Below are 20,158 nucleotides of genomic sequence, written 5' to 3' on the forward strand. Positions count from 1 at the left end.
ATTCAAACTGGTAAAAATGTCTTCCTCAAGTAAAAGGCACCTTACAATCTTCCATAAAAATGACAACCACAAATCAGAAAAGGAGTGATGTTTGAATGGCAAAGCATACGAGGGTCACTCCAAAAGAAATGCACACAACTTTTTTTAAAAAAAATCCATCTTTTATTCTACATGCTTGAAAGTTTTACAGTGTGTAGATACATCCTTCAGGGACAATATTTTCATTTCTCCACATAATTTCCATCCCTCTCAACTGCCTTATACCATCTTGGAACCAGCGCCTGTATACACGCACAGTAAAATTCTGGACCAACCTGTTGGAGCCACTGTTTGGCAGCGTGCACAAGGGAGTCATCTTCTTCAAACCTTGTTCCACGAAGAGAGTCTTTCAGTTTCCCAAAGAGATGATAGTCACATGGAGCCAGGTCAGGACTGTAAGGCGAGTGTTTCAGTGTTGTCCATCCGAGTTTTGTGATCGCTTCCATGGTTCCTTGACTGACATGTGGCCGTGCATTGTCGTGCAACAGCAAAACATCCTGCTTTTGCCGATGTGGTCGAACACGACTCAGTCGAGCTTGAAGTTTCTTCAGTGTCGTCACATATGCATCAGAATTTATGCTGGTCCCACTTGGCATGATGTCCACAAGCAAGAATCCTTCGGAATCGAAAAACACCGTAGCCATAACTTTTCCAGCAGAAGGTGTGGTTTTGAATTTTTTTTTTCTTGGTTGAATTGGCACAATGTCACTCCATTGATTGCCTCTTCGTCCCTGGTGAAAAATGATCCAGCCATGTTTCACCACCTGTCACAATTCTTCCAAGAAATTCATTTCCACCATTCTCGTACTGTTCCAAAAGTTCTCCACAGCCGTTTTTGTTGTTTCTTTGTGAGCCACTGTCAGCATCCTGGGAACCCACCTGGCACAATTCTTTTTTAACGCCAACACTTTCAGTATTCTGCAAACAGTGCCTTCCCCTATCCCAACGTAGCGTGACAATTCGTCACTGCGATGCATCTGTCAGCAGTCACCAATTCGTTAACTCTCTGCACATTGTCTGGAGTGTGTTCAGTACGAGGCCTGCCGCTGCGAGGACAATCCTCCATATTGCCGTGCCCGCTTTCATCACGTAACCTGCTTGCCGACCAACTAACTGTACTGCGATCGACAGCAGCATCTCCTTACGCCTTTGTCAATCTCTTTTGGATGTGTCCCACTGTCTCGTTTTCACAGCACAGGAATTCTATGACAGCACGTTGCTTCTGACGAACGTCAAATACAGCAGCCATCTTGAAGACACGCTGTGACGGCGACACTCACGGGAACTGGTTGAACTAAGTTTGAAAACAAGCGGGATGGATGTATCTACACACTGTAAAATTTTCAAATATGCAGAATGAAAACTGTATTTAAAAAAAATAGTGTGCATCTCTTTTGGCGTGACCCTCGTATATTGGGGTGGAAGGTGCACAAATTCTCCCCTGAATTAATCCTTTACAACGCAGTCTGACTTTGTTTACATGACTCTACAGTCATGACCAGCTCTATTCAAATGGAACCAACTGTGACCATGTATACCACAAACAATTGTTCACCTGAGAACAGGAAGCTCCGCATATCAGTTAACAACCTGAGCCGTGGTAAGAAATTGCTGTTTTGAAGAGCGCGCCGCAGCGCGTAGTGTGAAGCAGTCGCCCTCCGTTTCTGGAGGTGGCGCCGCTGTGGCAATAGCAGCTTTGGTGTCTCCCTCTGGTGGGAAAGGGGAAAGGTTGCCTGTTCACGTGCAGTTAAGGGGCGCTATGAGCTCGATAGGCGGCGAGTCTGGTCAGTTGGTCAGCCGGGTCAGTGTGGGCGAGTGTGGTCAGTTGGTCAGCCGGGTCAGTGCGGGGCAGTCAGTGTCTGTCTGTCGTCCGGAGTGCTGGTATGTGTTAGGCCGCCAGTCTCCTCGACTTTGCTCAGGCAATGGTCACTGGCGGTTGGATCGATCGGTTGGTCGATCGCGCACTGAGACACAAGATGACTTGTCCGTCTCGAGCGTCGGCGCATGTGAGGTCGCCACGTCAGTCCAGTGGGCCGCGCCGTATAGCGAGGGGTAGTGGCTTCGCGGTCGACACGAGAGCAGCAGGAGCCAACCTACGACATCGGTCTGGCCGGTGCGAGCTGCGACGCCGTGAGACGGGAGATCGGCGCGCCTTCCTGCGTCCGTTGAAGCGGCTGGCAGCGGACGGTCCGGGAGAGCGTTTTGAGGGTGCTGCGCCGGGTCTTCGCCAGAGATAGCAGTTTCTTAGAAGTTAAGTGATTCGTGATATGTTTTCTTTTTTTCATTTTCTTGTTAAATTCTACTTGTTTTCTTGGTCAGTCTCTCGTCCCCAGCTTGCTCGTCTGTCCCTGGTCCGCATTTGTTAGGCAACTAGTGTCTGTCTGTCTGTCGGTCTGCCGTACGTTATTGCTTACGGTGTAAGGGCCGAATTCCTGAAATATGTTTTTATCTTGCCTGTCATCTTGAGAGACGGTATATGTGTAATGTAGAGCATGTTTGTAGATTTTATGTAAGATTGCACTTCATGGGCTTTTATTTAAATGGTAATTTTAGTATATAAAGTTGCCACCCTTCCACCGTAAGAGTTTTCTTTTAAAAACAAAAAAAAATGGCTCTGAGCACTATGGGACTTAACATCTGAGGTCATCAGTGCCCTAGAACTTAGAACTACTTAAACCTAACTAACCTAAGGACATCACACACATCCATGCCTGAGGCAGGATTCGAACCAGCGACCGTAGTGGTCACGCGGTTCCAGACTGTAGCGCATAGAACCGCACGGCCACCCCAACCGGCTTTTAAAAACAAGTTGCACTTTCGGTGGCGAGTAATTTTTTTTTTTAATGTAAGTGTTTTGTACCATTTTCATCCCTCCTACGGGGTGCATAGTTTATGTGTTTGTGTGAGTTGTAAAATTTTTTAGTTTAAAATAATCTGGTGTGTTGCAGATTTAGACGAGTGTAGTCTTTCAGAGGTTGTGAGCGGTCGTGACTACGGCCGTGTTAAAAGGGAGCGGCTAGGTTCTCAGCCCGAAAGCTCATACTGTTAAAAAAATTATTTCCGCCTCTGAATAAATTGTAACTTGATATTTAGAGGGTGCTTTCTGATTATAATTTTTAGGAATAAAATTTCCATTTGTGGAAAGAAATTTGTTTTCATCAGTTACCCACTGGCAACTACTTCCAAGCTCACATAGTGTGATTAAATGTGTTAATGTCTTTGATGAATCGCTAGTAAATAAAGTAAATTCTATAAGAAAAGATTTTGAAAGTAAATCCACGGTTTAAACTCTACGCCAGTGCAGCAGTATTTCAGCCTTCCACTTTGATTCAGGCGGCAGCAAAAAACTGCGCCATGTGGGCGAGGAGCGGTGCGCTGTGGAAGATGTAATTTTCTGACGCGTCCACCATAATTTGCGGACTATGTAGTGTGGCGTTCTGACTATCAGAACGTGGGAAACCCCCCTATTAAAGCCCTGACACGCCTGCAGATTTCAGTGTGAGGTGTACCTGTTCGCTGGTCTAGGCACACCAAATGGATCTATAGGCACGACAGAGTATGCTGGAATTGTCATACGTCAGGCTGCTGGCACACGACGAATAAGTTCACCCTTGTGACACATGATATGTTCGAGATGGTATACAGTTCCACTGTCGGTGCAATTGGAAACTGCCACTGACTCTTGGTCCACCACAAGATACAGTCCACAAGTCTCACCAACTAGGGAATGACCTGAAGTTCTCCACCAGAGGAGGACCGGAAGAAGTAAACGGCAAAGAATAACATACGCTTTCCACCAAATCTAAGTATAGGAGCTGAATTAGCAAAGACTAAACTGCCTCCACACTACGCCAAACTGCCTCCACACTATGCAATCCAATCAAACAATCCTCTACTCATTACATATCCCCTCCTGACTCTTTGTTGACCTTGTAGAAAATCCAGACGCAGAGCCAGGGTTACCACGCTGTGGGAGCAAGCCTGTATTCCCGAGAGGAGCCAATCTGCGACTCCAAATCTCTGTTGTCTGAAAAAAGAAGATTTTACAATAGGGAGGCGTCGTCTGACGATAAGAAAGTCCATGTTTTGGCAAAAAGCATACAGCTAGATGGGACCACAGTCCCTCATTTACTGAGAGATCTAATCTTTCCAGCCGGCCTCAGTGGTCGAGTGGTTCCAGGCCAAGCATTTCTGGTTCGTAAAATATGGCTATTAAGCTTCCCACACAATTGTGGCCGTGAAATATATATTTTTAGCACTCGCTAAAACAAGCTGTCGACTTCATGGCATCAGGGGGCTTACAACCTTGACTCCACCAAACACATGAACCACCCAGTCTGTCTGTATCATTCCAGCTTCTAACATGCGAACTGTGTATTGTGTATTATATCAGGATCGAGAAACTATGGAGACGCTTCGTACTGCCGCAGCACTCAGTGGTTCACAACCCCACAACATGCCACAGCAGTAGACCCACCTCACCGCCGCCCCACACTGAACCCAGGGTTATTGTGTGCTTTGGACCACTTTGGACATTTCCCCCCCCCCCCCCCCCCCTGGGAACCTCTCATGCCAGACGAGTCTAATCCCACATGTTTGCGTGGTAGAGTAATTATGGTGTACATGTATGTGGAGACAGTGTTAGCACACCAATCGTCGACATAGTGTAACTCAGGTGGAATATCGGGAACCAGCCCGCAATCGCCGAGGTAGATGGAAAACCGCCTTAAAAACCATCCACAGGCTGGCCGCGACACCGGACCATGACTCTAATCCGCCAGGCGGATTCGTGCCGGGGACCTGCACGCCTTCTCGCTTGGGAAGCAGCTTGTTAGAGTGCGTGGCCAGCCAGGTGGACAACATGGGAATGCACGGAGTCTTATGACCTTCCCACCATTTGCACAAAAGATAAACCTATAGCATCTGTCTTAAATGATTTCCTTCACTCACCTTCGTCCAACTGGCTGCCTTCATGGTGGACTGCAACTCAGCCCATGTAAAAGGTTTTGTGAAGTGGCGCCCTTCTTTCTGATCTAAATGGAATAACAAGACGGCATTGGCCAGAAGTCCCTCTACAGGTACGATCCACTGCACGCTGCTTCCTAGAATGACTCGTGCAGCCAAGTCGCTGCACTTAGCATTTATGGCACCAAATTCATCTCCCTACCTGTTCCCCGTAGCCTCCACTACAGCCCCTTGGACACAAGTTTTCCGCAGGTTGCAGATGCAGATATATGAACATTCTGCCCAAAATTTCCTCATGTAAAATGTCACTAACTACATATATGAAATGTGGTGCTGGGAAACTCTGAGATCACATCTAAAAAATGAATACTCATCTGACTGACAGTGTTATTATAGTGAGAGACTGGGATGCCACCTCTCGAAATATCTCCACAAGTACACATTATACCATTTATAATTTACAAAAGTTACATAACAGAAATAAACTTTCAGTGTGTAATCTGTTTTTGACTTCCTAATATTTCTAGCCACTGAAGAAACATTCTTGTCAATGGCGCACACTAAGAGAATTGCAGAAAATGCATGACTTATAGAAAATAACAATCGGCTATTGCAGACAATACTTCTATTATATTAATTAGAACGACCCAGAAGATTTAGAAAACAAAAGATGAAAAAAATTGTAATGAGCGGAGCACAAAAACGCTACTTTATTCATTGCAGTTCACAACGCTATCACCTAAGATATGGCTCTAACACGGCAGCTGTGCCTCAGATTGTGATATACAGGACATAAAATCCCGTCTGACGCCTGCGATCATTTTTATGTTAATAATTGGTAACCAATGCAGTACAATCGCAATAAAGTCATGGGATGTTCAATTGACTCTTTCATTAGACCATGTTAAGCGTTTCGGGATTACACCCATCTTCAGACATCACATACTTCAACTCCTTCCTAACCAACCAGGTGTACAGCCTTGACAACTCAAAGAAAGTGTCGTATACGCTCTGTTTCAAGACTGCTTGTGTCGCAGTCATATGTTATTCGACACTTTCTTTGAGTCGTGAAGGCGGTACGCCCGGTTGGTTAGGAAGGAGTTGAACTTTGTGATGTCTGAAGATGAGTGTAATCCCGAAACGTGTAACATGTTCTAATAAAAGAGTCAATTGAACATCTTATGACTTTATTGCGATTGTACAGCATTGGTTGCCAATTATTAGCCTCAGATTATGGTACAAGATAAATAAAAAAGTAATGAGACTGATTTCTTAGCTACCAAAGAGTTTTTTTTTTTTTTGCAAAACAATATTACTCTCCCCTTCATAGTAGTTGCGTTTGGCTGCCAAATACCGGATGAGTCGTTGTTCCCAGTCTCAACAGCAGCACTGAAGGCTTCAAGTGATATGGCATTTAAAATGTTGGGCACATCTTTTTTATGTTCTCCACAGCACTAATATGACGTCCTTTTAAGACATTTTTCAGTTTTGGGAAACAAAGAAATCGCTGCTTTTGTTGCATTTTCAGCAGAACTCCTTTTAGATAGTAACCAAAGCAGAGATGACAGTAGATCGTTTTAAATAGTCATCATGCAAGTGCGGTCGTGGAAGGGCTCAACATAACATTTACAAAATATATGAGCATAAGCTTCAGTTAAGAGCAGCACTTCCCCTCTAGCACTGGTGTTTACCCTGCAGCGCCCTCCCACACCCCCACCACTACCACCCTCTCCATGCGTGTCGTGCTACTGCGTGTACCACGCACGTTGTTCTGCGTGCACTAAACACAGGAGCTGCCCCATGTGGTGTTACCTTAGTTCCTGCGTGACTGTGCACCAGGAACCTCAAAAAATGGCTCTGAGCACTATGGGACTTAACATCTCAGGTAATCAGTCCCCTAGAACTTAGAACTACTTAAACCTAACTAACGTAAGGCCATCACACACAGCCATGCCCGAGGCAGGATTCGAACCTGCGACCGTAGCGGTCGCGCGGCTCCGGACTGAAGCGCCTAGAACCGCTCGGCCACCAGCGGCCGGCCAGGAACCTCATCTAAATATGGCGGGTAGTCGGGCCGTCGAGATATCGTGTCATCATCGCAATGAAATCTGCCTGTATAATACCTCTGAAGAGCATCAACACCAAGCGCGTTAGTTCCTGCCCCTAACTGATCGCCCGAGTTCGGCGAAACTGCTATCGAGACCTGAAAGGCGCGCCGCTTCCTTCATCGGTCTCGAGTCTAACGCCAAATGGAGCATTAGCTGGCGCCTATTCATTCGAGCCCCCAAGGCTGACGTTATAGTTGACGCCGTACCTCCACCCCTCAGTATTGTTCGCTCTCTCGTCTCTGAGGAGGGGTGGACTGTCAGCGCGGCACAGTCCGCACGGAACAAAGGCCCCCTGCTGTCTCCAAAGCACTTTGGCGGCGCCCACGCAACGCGTGAAGGCGACTGCGTACCTGGGTGGGTTCGCCTGACCCGACTCCTGCCGGACATACCATCGCTTTCCGTTCCATCACACACAACAGAGACGAGGGAACCAAAACACTGGCACAGAGAGCTTGCACACTGTAGCTGGACCTATAATAATATATGACTTTACCTTATAACAAGTCAGACAGTGAAATCCTTATCTCTCTCTGCTTTGTAGTAATATCTCGTGAGAATCAGTTACACATTCGCCGTAACTGAGGAAATAATATACTTAAATACTATCCCCAAATGAAGCACTAAAGTGGTAGCAAAGACTGCACGCAGAAAATTGTTTCTAACTCTTGTTTTGATTTAATTCCTTATTTCTTTTGTATGGTCGCGCTTGAAAAATCTGTTTACTGGAAATTAGTCTAGACCGCGTGAAAGTACAGAATTCCACAATAAGAAAACTATATGCTGGTTCTGATAAATGGCGGATACAAGAAATTGCTGTTAAAAGGCAAAATAGGTTGACTTTATTACAAAGATCTACACTAGCTTCCACTGGTACAATCACAATGTCCACATTTATCTTTTACTCTTCAGGATAACAAAGACATGGAAAACTACGCAAGGAAAGTTAAATAATTCTTCTAAATTATTATGATTCCAATTACAACAAGAAACTTACGAGGGCAGTTCAATAAGTAATGCAACACATTTTTTTTCTGAAACAGGGGTTAGCATTGAAATACACCAGGTTATTCCCCAATCTTTTAGCTACACAACACTATTTTTCAACGTAATCTCCATTCAATGCTACGGCCTTACGCCACCTTGAAATGAGGGCCTGTATGCCTGCACGGTACCATTCCACTGGTCGATGTCGGAGCCAACGTCGTACTGCATCAATAACTTCTTCATCATCCGCGTAGTGCCTCCCACGGATTGCGTCCTTCATTGGGCCAAACATATGGAAATCCGACGGTGCGAGATCGGGGCTGTAGGGTGCATGAGGAAGAACTGTCCACTGAAGTTTTGTGAGCTCCTCTCGGGTGCGAAGACTTGTGTGAGGTCTTGCGTTGTCATGAAGAAGGAGAAGTTCGTTCAGATTTTTGTGCCTACGAACACGCTAGTCGTTTCTTCAATTTCTGAAGAGTAGCACAATACACTTCAGAGTTGATCGTTTGACCATGGGGAAGGACATCGAACAGAATAACCCCTTCAGCGTCCCAGAAGACTGTAACCATGACTTTACCGGCTGAGGGTATGGCTTTAAACTTTTTCTTGGTAGGGGAGTGGGTGTGGCGCCACTCCATTGATTGCCGTTTTGTTTTAGGTTCGAAGTGATGAACCCATGTTTCATCGCCTGTAACAATCTTTGGCAAGAAATTGTCACCCTCAGCCACATGACGAGCAAGCAATTCCGCACAGATGGTTCTCCTTTGCTCTTTATGGTGTTCGGTTAGACAACGAGGGACCCAGCGGGAACAAACCTTTGAATATCCCAACTGGTGAACAATTGTGACAGCAGTACCAACAGAGATGTCAAGTTGAGCACTGAGTTGTTTGATGGTGATCCGTCGATCATCTCGAACGAATGTGTTCGCACGCTCCGCCATTGCAGGAGTCACAGCTGTGCACGGCCGGCCCGCACGCGGGAGATCAGACAGTCTTGCTTGACCTTGCGGCGATGATGACACCCGCTTTGCCCAACGACTCACCGTGCTTTTGTCCACTGCCAGATCACCGTAGACATTCTGCAAGCGCCTATGAATATCTGAGATGCCCTGGTTTTCCGCCAAAAGAAACTCGATCACTGCCCGTTGTTTGCAACGCACATCCGTTACAGACGCTATTTTAACAGCTCCGTACAGCACTGCCACCTGTCGGAAGTCAATGAAACTATACGAGACGAAGCAGGAATGTTTGAAAATATTCTACAAGAAATTTCCGGTTTTCTCAACCAAAATTGGCCGAGAAAAAAAAAGTGTTGCATTACTTATTGAACTGCCCTCGTACATTCATTAGTTCAGAATTCTTTCAAATTCGATGCGAACCAGAATAAAGCCAACAATGAACGATTCATTGTACTACACGGCAATATAACACGAAACACTGGCTTCTTAGTGTGTTGTCACTCTTAGAAGTCTCAATCGTGTCACTGCAAGATACAGTCATTTCCATTATGTACATGTAAAATTACTTTTAAAAATGCATATTTTCTCTTAAAATACTAAATACTTCAGTAAGAGGTGCCACAGTACACATGCACTATTAGAATCTTAACTGCAAGATAAAGTTATGCAAAGTATTCGTGGAGAAACGTTGCCTCTGAATCTCGTAGCCACTTACTTACTGATTGAAAACAAAAGTGAAGCTGATATGGAAATAAAATCGCATCAGATGTAAATCTGCCGAAGATTCTAATAGATTACGCATCGGGACCTGAAGCTTTTTACATTTTAGTGATTTCAGCTGATCCTCCAACAGCACTTGTAACCTCCCCCTTTTTAATCGGCCTACTGGATTGCGATATAACTGACCATGATCGCATATGCCTATCGAAATTTTACAGTGAGTGAGGCTATCGTTACCGAAGGAAAATAACACCGCTTAGCTGGAGGAAACTGTACAACAGAATCTTCTGAAGGAAGAAGCTGTTGTAAATTTAAGGTAAATACTGATGAAAATTTTTAAATGATTGCAATATAGTACAATCGCTCACGAACGCACAGGGGTGGGGGAAAGGGTACCACATAATATTTACTACAGAAATAGCTGATAACACAAAGAAAGCACTGATTAGCTAAAAAAACTGGATAATTAATAGGACGCCAGCCCACTAGGGCGATGAATCTCCAGAATCGTGAGAAAGGTAATGGCAAAGAAATAATGCCGCCACCTGTCGAAACTTCACGAGATTGGAAGGGATGCAAGAATTTTTCTCTACGTCGCATAGCAATTTCTGCATATTTTCAACCGAAACTGGCCGAGAGAAGAAATGTGTTGCGTTACGTATTGAACGCCCTTTGTACTATTTGATAATGCTCGTGTAACTTCCACTTTGCAGAAAGCTCATCAGTCCCCTTGAACTTAGAACTACTTAAACCTAACTAACCTAGTAACATCACACACATCCATGCCCGGGGCAGGATTCAAACCTGCGACCGTAGCAGGAGCGCAGTTCCGGACTGCAATAATGACAAATGATTAGCAGAATTATCCAGGAGTACTGCTCCTACATAACAGACGAACCTGTACAATGATGTATTAACTACATATTGGTGCCAGTGTGTAACACCGGAAATGCAGATAAAATATCTTCTGCAGCATCCAAAATTTTCGCCGTTTAATAGCCGTTGACAACTTGTACTGTATAATTTATTCCGAGGCTGTAAGCTGTATTACAGAAATTATATTTAATACGTATTCTATGTAATAGTAGCCGGCCGTAGTGGCCGTGCGGTTCTAGGCGCTATAGTCTGGAACCGAGCGACCGCTACGGTCTTAAGTTCGAATCCTGCGTCGGGCATGGATGTGTGTGATGTCCTTAGGTTAGTTAGGTTTAATTAGTTCTAAGTTCTAGGGGGCTGATGACCTCAGAAGTTAAGTAGCATAGTGCTCAGAGGCTATTTATACGCTATAACATTGCTTTGTCACACTATCGAGTAACGTCTGTCACAGAGTCATTTCGTGTGTTCTCTAGAATAATAAGTCACAAGTTACAAGTAAAATTAGCATTACAGCTTTCAGTGCCGCATCTCATCTGTTCACCAACGTTTGCACCACGTTGTTGAAACCTTGTGTCTCTCGCTGTCTATGTACACTGGGATGGACAGCAGTCATGGTATACCTCCTAATATCGTGTCGAACCTCATTTTGCCCGGCGTAGTGCAGCAGTTCGAGGTGGCATGGAGTCAACAAGTCTTTCCAAGCCAACACACTTGACCTCTTCGCGACAAATAATCCTGAGTTAATAACGAGAATCAAAACGGATACAGGGATTAGTGAACACAGGGTTGTCGCAGCGAGACTGACTACTGTAACACCCAAAATGTCCAAAAATAAACGAAAACTATACCTAATCAAAAAAAGCAGATAAAAATTCACTTAACGCCTTCCTGAGAGACAATCTCCAGTCCTTCCAAGTAAATAAGTTCACACCAGATGTGGTTTGAATTCAGAGAAATAGTATCGGCAGCAATTGAGAGATTGATAGTAATTAAATTAAGAAACGACGGAGCTGATGCTCCTTGGTACCCAAAACTGGTCAGAACACTGTCGCAGAAACAATGAGACTCTAACATGCGAAATTTAAACAGACGCAAAATCCCTAAGACCCGCGATCTTTTACAGAAGCTCGAAATTTAGCACGGACTTCAATGCGAGATGCTTATAACAGTTTTCAAAACGAAACTTTGTCTCGACACCTGACAGAAAATCCAAAGAGATTCTGGTCGCATGTGAGGTATGCTAGCGGCAAGACACAATCGATGCCTTCTCTGCGCTACAGCAATGGAGATACTATTGAAGACACTGCCGTCAAAGCAGGGTTACTAAACACAGCCTTCAGAAATGCCTTCACAAAACAAGACGAAGTAAATAATCCAGAATTCGAATCAAGAACAGCGTAGAAATAGATATCCTCGGAGAAGTGAAGCAACTTAAAACGCTTAATAAAAGCAAGTCATCTGGTCCAGACAGTATACCAGTTAGGTTCCTTTCAGAGTATGCTGATGCATTAGCTCCATACTTAACAATCATATACAACCCTTCGCTCGACGAAAGACACGTACCCAAAGACTGGAAAGTTGGACAGGTCACACCAATGTTCAAGAAAGGTAGTAGGAGTAATCCACTTAATTACAGGCGCATATCATTTACGCCGATATGCAGCAGGATTATGGAACTTATATTGTGTTCGAACATAATGAATTACCTCAAGAAAACGGTCTATTGACACACAGTCAGCATGGGTATAGAAAACATCGTTCTGGTGAAACACAACTATCTCTTTATTCGCATGAAGTGTAGAGTGCTATTGACAAGGGATTTCAGATCGGTTCCGTATTTCTGGATTTCCAGAAGGCTTTTGACACTGTACCACACAAGCGGCTAGTAGTGAAATTGCGTGCTTATGGAATATCGCCTTAGTTATGTGACTGGATTTGTGACTTCCTGTAAGAGAAGTCAATAATTGACGGAAAGTCATCTAGTAAAACAGAAGTGATTTCTGGCGTTCCCCACGGTAGTCTTATAGGTCCTTTGCTATTCCTTCTCGTATATAAACGCTTTGGGAGACAATCTGAGCAACCGACTTAAATTGTTTGCAGATGACGCTGTCGTTTATCGACTAATAAAGTCATCCGAAGATCAAAACGAATTGCAGAACTATTTAGAAAAGATATCTCAATGGCGCGAAAAGTCGCGGTTGACCGTAAATAACGAAAACTGTGAGGTCATCCACATGAGTGCTAAAAGGAACGCGTTAAACTTCGGTTACACGATAAATCAGTCAAATCTAAAGGCCGTAACTGTAACCTAATACCTAGGAACTTCAACTACGAGCAACTTAAACTGGAAGGAACACATAGAAAAAGTTGTGGAGAAGGCTAACCAAAGGCTGCGTTTTATTGGCAGGACAGTTAGTAAATGTAACAGATCTACTAAGGAGACTGCCCACACTACACTCGTCCGTCCTCTTTTAGAATCCTGCTGCGCGCTGTGGGATCCTTACCAGATAGGACTGACGGTGTGCATGGGAAAAGTTCAAAGAAGGGCAGCACGTTTTGTACTATCGCGAAATGTGGGAGAGAGTGTCACTAAAATAATATAGGATTTGGCTTGGACATCATTGAAAGAAGCCGGCCGAAGTGGCCGTGCGGTTAAAGGCGCTGCAGTCTGGAACCGCAAGACCGCTACGGTCGCAGGTTCGAATCCTGCCTCGGGCATGGATGTTTGTGATGTCCTTAGGTTAGTTAGGTTTAACTAGTTCTAAGTTCTAGGGGACTAATGACCGCAGCAGTTGAGTCCCATAGTGCTCAGAGCCATTTGAACCATTGAAAGAAAGGTGTTTTTCCTTACGACGGAATATTGTCACGAAATTTCTATCAGCAACTTTCTCCTTCGAATGCGAAAATATTTTGTTGACACCGACTTACATAGGGAGAAACGGTCACCACGATAAAATAACGGAAATCAGAGTTCCTACGGAAAGATATAGGTGTTCGTTCTATCCGCGTGCTCTACGAGATTGGAATAAAAGAGAATTGTAAAGGTGCTTCGATGAACCCTCTGCCAGGCCCTTATATGTGATTTGCAGAGTATCCAGGTAGACGGATATGAGGAAATATTGCGCCACGCTGCTTGTATAAAGATCCACAATTGCGGAAGTATTGTCGGTGGACGGTTTTCTGCACGAACTGACCTCTCGCTTATGTTCAAAATGGTTCAAATGGCTCTGAGCGCTATGGGACTTAATAACCTAAGGACATGACACACATCCATGTCTGAGGCAGGATTCGAACCTGCGACCGTATCGGTCGCGCGGTTCCAGACTGTAGCGCCTAGAACCGCTCGTCCACTACGGTCGGCTCTCGCTTATGTCACACTAATGTTCGATGCGATTCATGTCGGACGATATTGGTGGCAAAATCATTGATTCGAATTGTACAGAATATTCTTCAAATCAGTCACGAACAATTGTAGCCCTGCGACATTGTCATGCACAGAAATGAAGTCCATAAACGGCCGCAAATGGTTTCCAAGTCGCCGAACATAACCATTTCCGGTCAATAACACGTTCAAGTAGACCATCTGCACCACACTCTAACCCTATCATCAGCCCTTACCAAGTGAAACCAAGAGTTATCTGACCAGGCCTCGGTTTCCCAGTCGTCTGCTGTCCAACCGATACGGTCACGAGGCCATGAGGGGCGCTGCAGATGGTGTTGTGCTGTTAGCAAAGGCACTGGCGTCGGTCGTCTGCTGCCGTAGCCAATCCACGTTAAATGTTGTCCCACTGTTGTAGCGGATACGTTCTTCGTACGTCCGACATTGATTTCTGCGACTACTTAATTCAGTGTTGCTTGTCTGTTAGATTGACAACTCTATGCAAACGCCGCTCCTCTCGGTCGTTAAGTGGAGCTCGTCAGCCACTGCGTTGTCCTGGTGATGGGTAATGCTTGAAATTTGGTAATCTCGGCCCACTCTCAACACTGTGGATCTCGAAAAACTGAACTCCCTAATGATTTTCGGATTGGAATGTCCCATGCGTCCAACTTCAACTACCATTCCGCGTTCAAAGTCTGCTAATTACCATTGTGCGGGCATAATCCTGTCGGAAACCGTTTCACACGTATCACCTGAGTAGAAATGACGGATTCGCCAATGCACTGCCCTTTTACGCATTGTGTACACGATACTACTGCCACCTCTATATGTACAGATCACTATCTCATGACTTTTGTTACCTCGTTATATAACCTACCTATGATCAATGAATTGAACCACGTCCGCCCATGTTGCAGGCTACCACGAATGAACGCACTGCACATTTATTTGGGAATTTAACAGGATATATGAAAACTCACAAAGTCAAAATTTAAAGCCAAAGGAAGCACTAAGACTAACCATAGTTAAGAATAGACTGTTGTGTCGGGATAAAATTTTCTCTGTGCTCAAGAGTTCCCATATCTCAAAAAATTTTTGTTTTTCGTGTGATAATGGAGAATGAATAGCTGCAGATATTAAAAATATTGTTTCACGTAGCTTTTTGTTTGTTGTGTCAGTGGTCGCTAACCTTGGATTCTCACAAGCAGTCGCCTGTACTGGCGAGAACGTATCACTTCTGTTCACCTTGCAGACATATCATTAACAGATGTACTTGCCAGTATGTGTTAGTTGTTACTTGTGACTAATAACAGTGTAACAGCTACAGTGATAAACATCAGAAGGAACGTTGTTACGTAGGGAAGGTTGGAGCTGTACAAGTTGTGAATTCGTAAAGTATTCGAACAACTAATAAGAATGCAACCGCATGACGTCGTCGATAAACGCCGATATTTCCACAGGAGCTCGCCCAGTCATTTCAAGGCAAATTTGCAGCAAGTAAAAAATGGCTCTGAGCACTATGGGACTCAACTGCTGAGGTCATTAGTCCCCTAGAACTTAGAACTAGTTAAACCTAACTAACCTAAGGACATCACACACATCCATGCCCGAGGCAAGATTCGAACCTGCGACCGTAGCGGTCTCGCGGTTCCAGACTGCAGCGCCAGAACCGCGCGGTCACTTCGGCCGGCTCTGCAGCAAGTAAGCGCTGCGCAAGGTAATCTAATATATTGGTTTGCAGAGTGCTTCTAGAAAGATACACACACACAAACACACACACACACACACACACAGGCACACACACAGATACACACTCGCACGCACACGCACACACACACACACACACACACACACATACATACACACACACACACACACACACACACACACACACACACATTGTAAACTCTAGCGCCACCACACAACCGAAGATGACCGACGTCAGAAGTTATCGATAGTGAAAATTGATAACCAACAAGTGAGCTACCATTAACTCCGTCCCTTCGTATCTTGTCAAGGGAGAGAGCAGGATTCCACACAGAATGTATGCAGAAACGTCCATCCCTATTTACAAGATTACTTGCTAATTTCACTTGAACTGCTTTCTTAATAACAATATCCAATCTGCTAGAATCTCCGTGATGTTATATTCCACAGGATGACAACACTCTGCAGTAGCACACTTGCTCGGCTGCTGCCTGCACGCCCTTTTACGAACCTTGTGGCTGAGTGGCGTAACATTCGCACTGCTGTTGCATTTACGGCCACCTCTGTAAAAGCGTTAAAATTTCTGTCGACCGTCTACACTCCCTTTGTTTTGCGTTTATTGAAACTGATGTGTATTAACAATGTAATACGGTGCCCAATCCCGCACTAATCTACAGTGCTTTACTATCAAAAATGTACTTTGCACAGAGTAGAGCGTGAGAGGCATCGCACTGTTTGCGTAGGTCGCAGAGCTGTGACTGTTTAAACCGCTGCCACTCGAGATAAAGAATCGATCACCAGCATTCTTCCCCAGCGGACTCCTGTTGCACTGTCAATGACCCGACCTACTGCCTGCCACCACTGCTATCAGTTTGTCTGTCTCGTTCACAGAAGCTTTGCCTTCCGTTTTTCAGGTAAATTTGTTGCGACTGCCTGTTGAAAAACGTTTATGTCACTACTCACTTAGCGAATAAATGTAACGGGGAATCATATGAAAACGAGACACATGGCAAAGAATGTCCAGGTGTGAGTAGAACTTGGGCACTCAGGGTTCCGTACAAACTTAATTATCTATACAGACAGTTTATCCGTTCCGAGAATCGATGATATCGATGATTTTTGCTTGTTATCAACGTTGATACTGGCAACATATCGCTCCCAGGGATTCCTAGAGTTTAGAGGATGTTTTAATTTGAAGTTTGAAGTCGGATAACAAATGGCAAAAGCAATATTTTCTTGTATAACATAATTAAGAATTAAGAATTTCGGAGTTTTTTCAATAATACGTTCTGTGAAACATTGATTCCTTCCAAATTTCATAACTCTAGGTCAATGGGAAGTACCCTATATACTTCGATCATTTAGTTTTCAAGTATCAAAATATGTGATAAATGGCCGTATCTTTTGACTGCAATGATATGGAAGCTTAAGATTTTTACGCCACCAAGGGACCATAGACCTTAGTATGTGACATAAATTTGAAAATGATACGCCTAAGTGTCCTACAGAAGAAGGTTCTTAACGGACGAAGAGACAAAGAGACGGATAAAAAAGTAACAAAAAAATATTTTTCGTGTTATATAATTACAAATTAAGAATTTTCGAACTTTTCCCTTTACTCGTACTGTGAAACCTTGCTTCTTGCCAAATTTCACGATTCTAGGTGAATAGCAAGTTTCCTTTAGGTTTTGATGAGTGAGTTTTTGCGTATCAAAATATATGACAAAATGGACGTATCCTTTGACTGAATTGACTAAGACACTTAATATTTTCACGCCACCAAGAGACCACAATTCTTAATACGTCACATAAATTCGAACGTCATACGTCTACCCGGTACTTAGAATAATGGTTCTTAATAGTTGGAGAGAGAGACAGGAAGAGAGACGGTCAACAAAGCGATCGTATAAGCGTTCCGTATTTAGAGACTGAAGAACGGAACCCATTAAAGTAAATAAACTTCTTATTATTTCAAAAGTAATCGCCAGAACTTCAATACATCTATCGCACTGTAAGACGACGAAGTCAGTGCCTTAAAAAGATGGCGGTTGCCTGCGGAGCTACGATTCTACCCAAGTGTGCACGTCTTCGTCCGATGCAAATCTAAGTCACGGATGTCTTTCTCCAGGGCTCCAAAAACATGGAAGTCGCATGGGGAGGTATTTTGGCTATATGGAGAGCGTAAAAGGATTTCCAATCTAAATTTTTGCCGCTTACTCCAAACAATCTTGGCAATATGTAGACCCGCCCACAGAAAGGCATTCGTGAGCGTCGATCTGTTTCGGATAAAGGGCACCAGTGTACAATTATGATTCTGTAGACAACCGCAAACATCTTTTCATGAAGGCATTTACCGTATTTTCTCAGAGTGTGATAAATGTGTTAACAGTTATGGCAGTTTCTTTTGCAAAAATAAACAGTTTACATACTTCTTTCCATTGATCTCTCATTTAACTGCCGTTTATAACTATTCGGGCCAGAACTATTTTCTTAGTATTTTGCACATAATGCAGTATCCTGATAAGCTTCAGAGAGACGCAACGTCATTCATTTTAGATATTAATCGACCGCTTAACAGCAAGTTACATGCAACACGCTGCTATACATCTCAAAAATTCCAAATACCGCAGTTTACGTGTCAGATTTAACTGTCTTCGCTAACCTTAACCTTCCTACCATGAGGTCAAATATCAGGAAACATGGGACAAGATCGTGTCATATACGACACTTAGTTAAAAAAATTTTTTTTTTCCTCCGTTCTAAATATGGTTCATTTGGTTTTCGTGCGTAACAGACACTAAGGCACGCTAGCTGTGTTTACTGTGCAAACGAAAACAATCAAGACGTGTCGAATACGACACCGCCTTGTGACAGGAAAGTTAATACGTAATTGTAACGACTGTATTGTTCGTAGCAAAAAGCCAATAAAATAAAATTTTAACAAGTAGTTGGCTTTCCGCGTGCATTAATATTCACTCACTAGTTTATTTTATAGATGCTTTTTTTTTGGCATTTCGTTTATTTGAACTACAAAACGCAATGAACACGTGTTCTCGTTACGAGCGAACTACTGAGCGGGTCACGCGATAGGTGGACACGTTCCCAACAGCGGGAGGGGTGAGGGGGTGAGAAAACCGCACCAGCTCACACAATGCAGGGTTATTAGACTCAGAGATTTTGTAGTGTGCAAAAAAGAAGACTTCTGTAATTTTATCCGTTATCCGAACCGCCAATTACCCCGTCGTCCCGTAACATTTCACAGTCCACACGCACTCACACGCACACACACACACACACACACACACACACACACACACACGGCCTCGGGCGGTGCCAGGCCTCTTTTCCTACAGTTAGGTAGCTTTACAACGCGGCTTTACAAAATGCCAATTAGTTAACAATCGCATTAGCACTTGCCACAGCTCTTCATTTTACGCTTTGAGCACAAAACCGTGTTTATCGAAAAAGTTGCAGTCCATATTTTTCACAAAGCCGAAACAATATTCCGGGAACAACATTGTTTGTCATTGGTGTCGAATACAGCGGAAAGCGCAAAATCTGCAAATCACGCGGACGACGCAATATGGCCCAACTCCGAAAATGCATCCAGAGAGGTGGGATTTACTAAGTGGACTGTAAATAATCCTGTGAACTGTGTACTAGCAGGGGATAAACACGTGTTTTACACATAATGGATTTATGTCCGTGCTCGCGCCTACGGCCCACGAGCACAGAGACTTACGGTAAGAAATTTTCTGAAACTGTGGGCCCGCTGAAGATAATAACGTTCTCCAAGTTTAGAGGGGGCAGCTCCGTCCATCGGTGACATTTGGGTCGTTACACTGACGATGGGGTACTGAATCACCTCACCGACAAACTAGGGTCGACAATGGCTTTCATAGTGTTATACTTTCCAGCAGTGATGTATATACTACGAATATCAATGAGAAACTGTAGTATAGTTTAATAATGATATCACCATTTTGCATAACGCGCTCTGGAGATGAATTAGTCTGCCACTGAAATCTCTGGGTGTGAACTTTACACGAAACTGTTGTCACAAGATAACCTGCATTCTGTAGGTCGGAGGGTAGAACGTAAGATTCATTTAGTCGTCAGACTGGGCAGTATAAAAAGAGAAATGTATAGGTTGAAGTTAGATGAAAGCAGAGTATATTGTAAATATTTCCTGTAAAAAAATATATGGTGTGAAAAGTTCAAAAATCACAGGAAATATTCACAATATTATATCAAAATATTAGGCCATCTGTACTCGTATAAAACAGAACAAAATCGACGTTAAATCGGCATTTTAGGATTTCACGTGAAATACACTCCTGGAAATGGAAAAAAGAACACATTGACACCGGTGTGTCAGACCCACCATACTTGCTCCGGACACCGCGAGAGGGCTGTACAAG

Source organism: Schistocerca piceifrons, chromosome 7 (assembly GCF_021461385.2).
Source record: "Schistocerca piceifrons isolate TAMUIC-IGC-003096 chromosome 7, iqSchPice1.1, whole genome shotgun sequence".
NCBI classification, from domain to species: Eukaryota; Metazoa; Arthropoda; class Insecta; order Orthoptera; family Acrididae; genus Schistocerca; species Schistocerca piceifrons.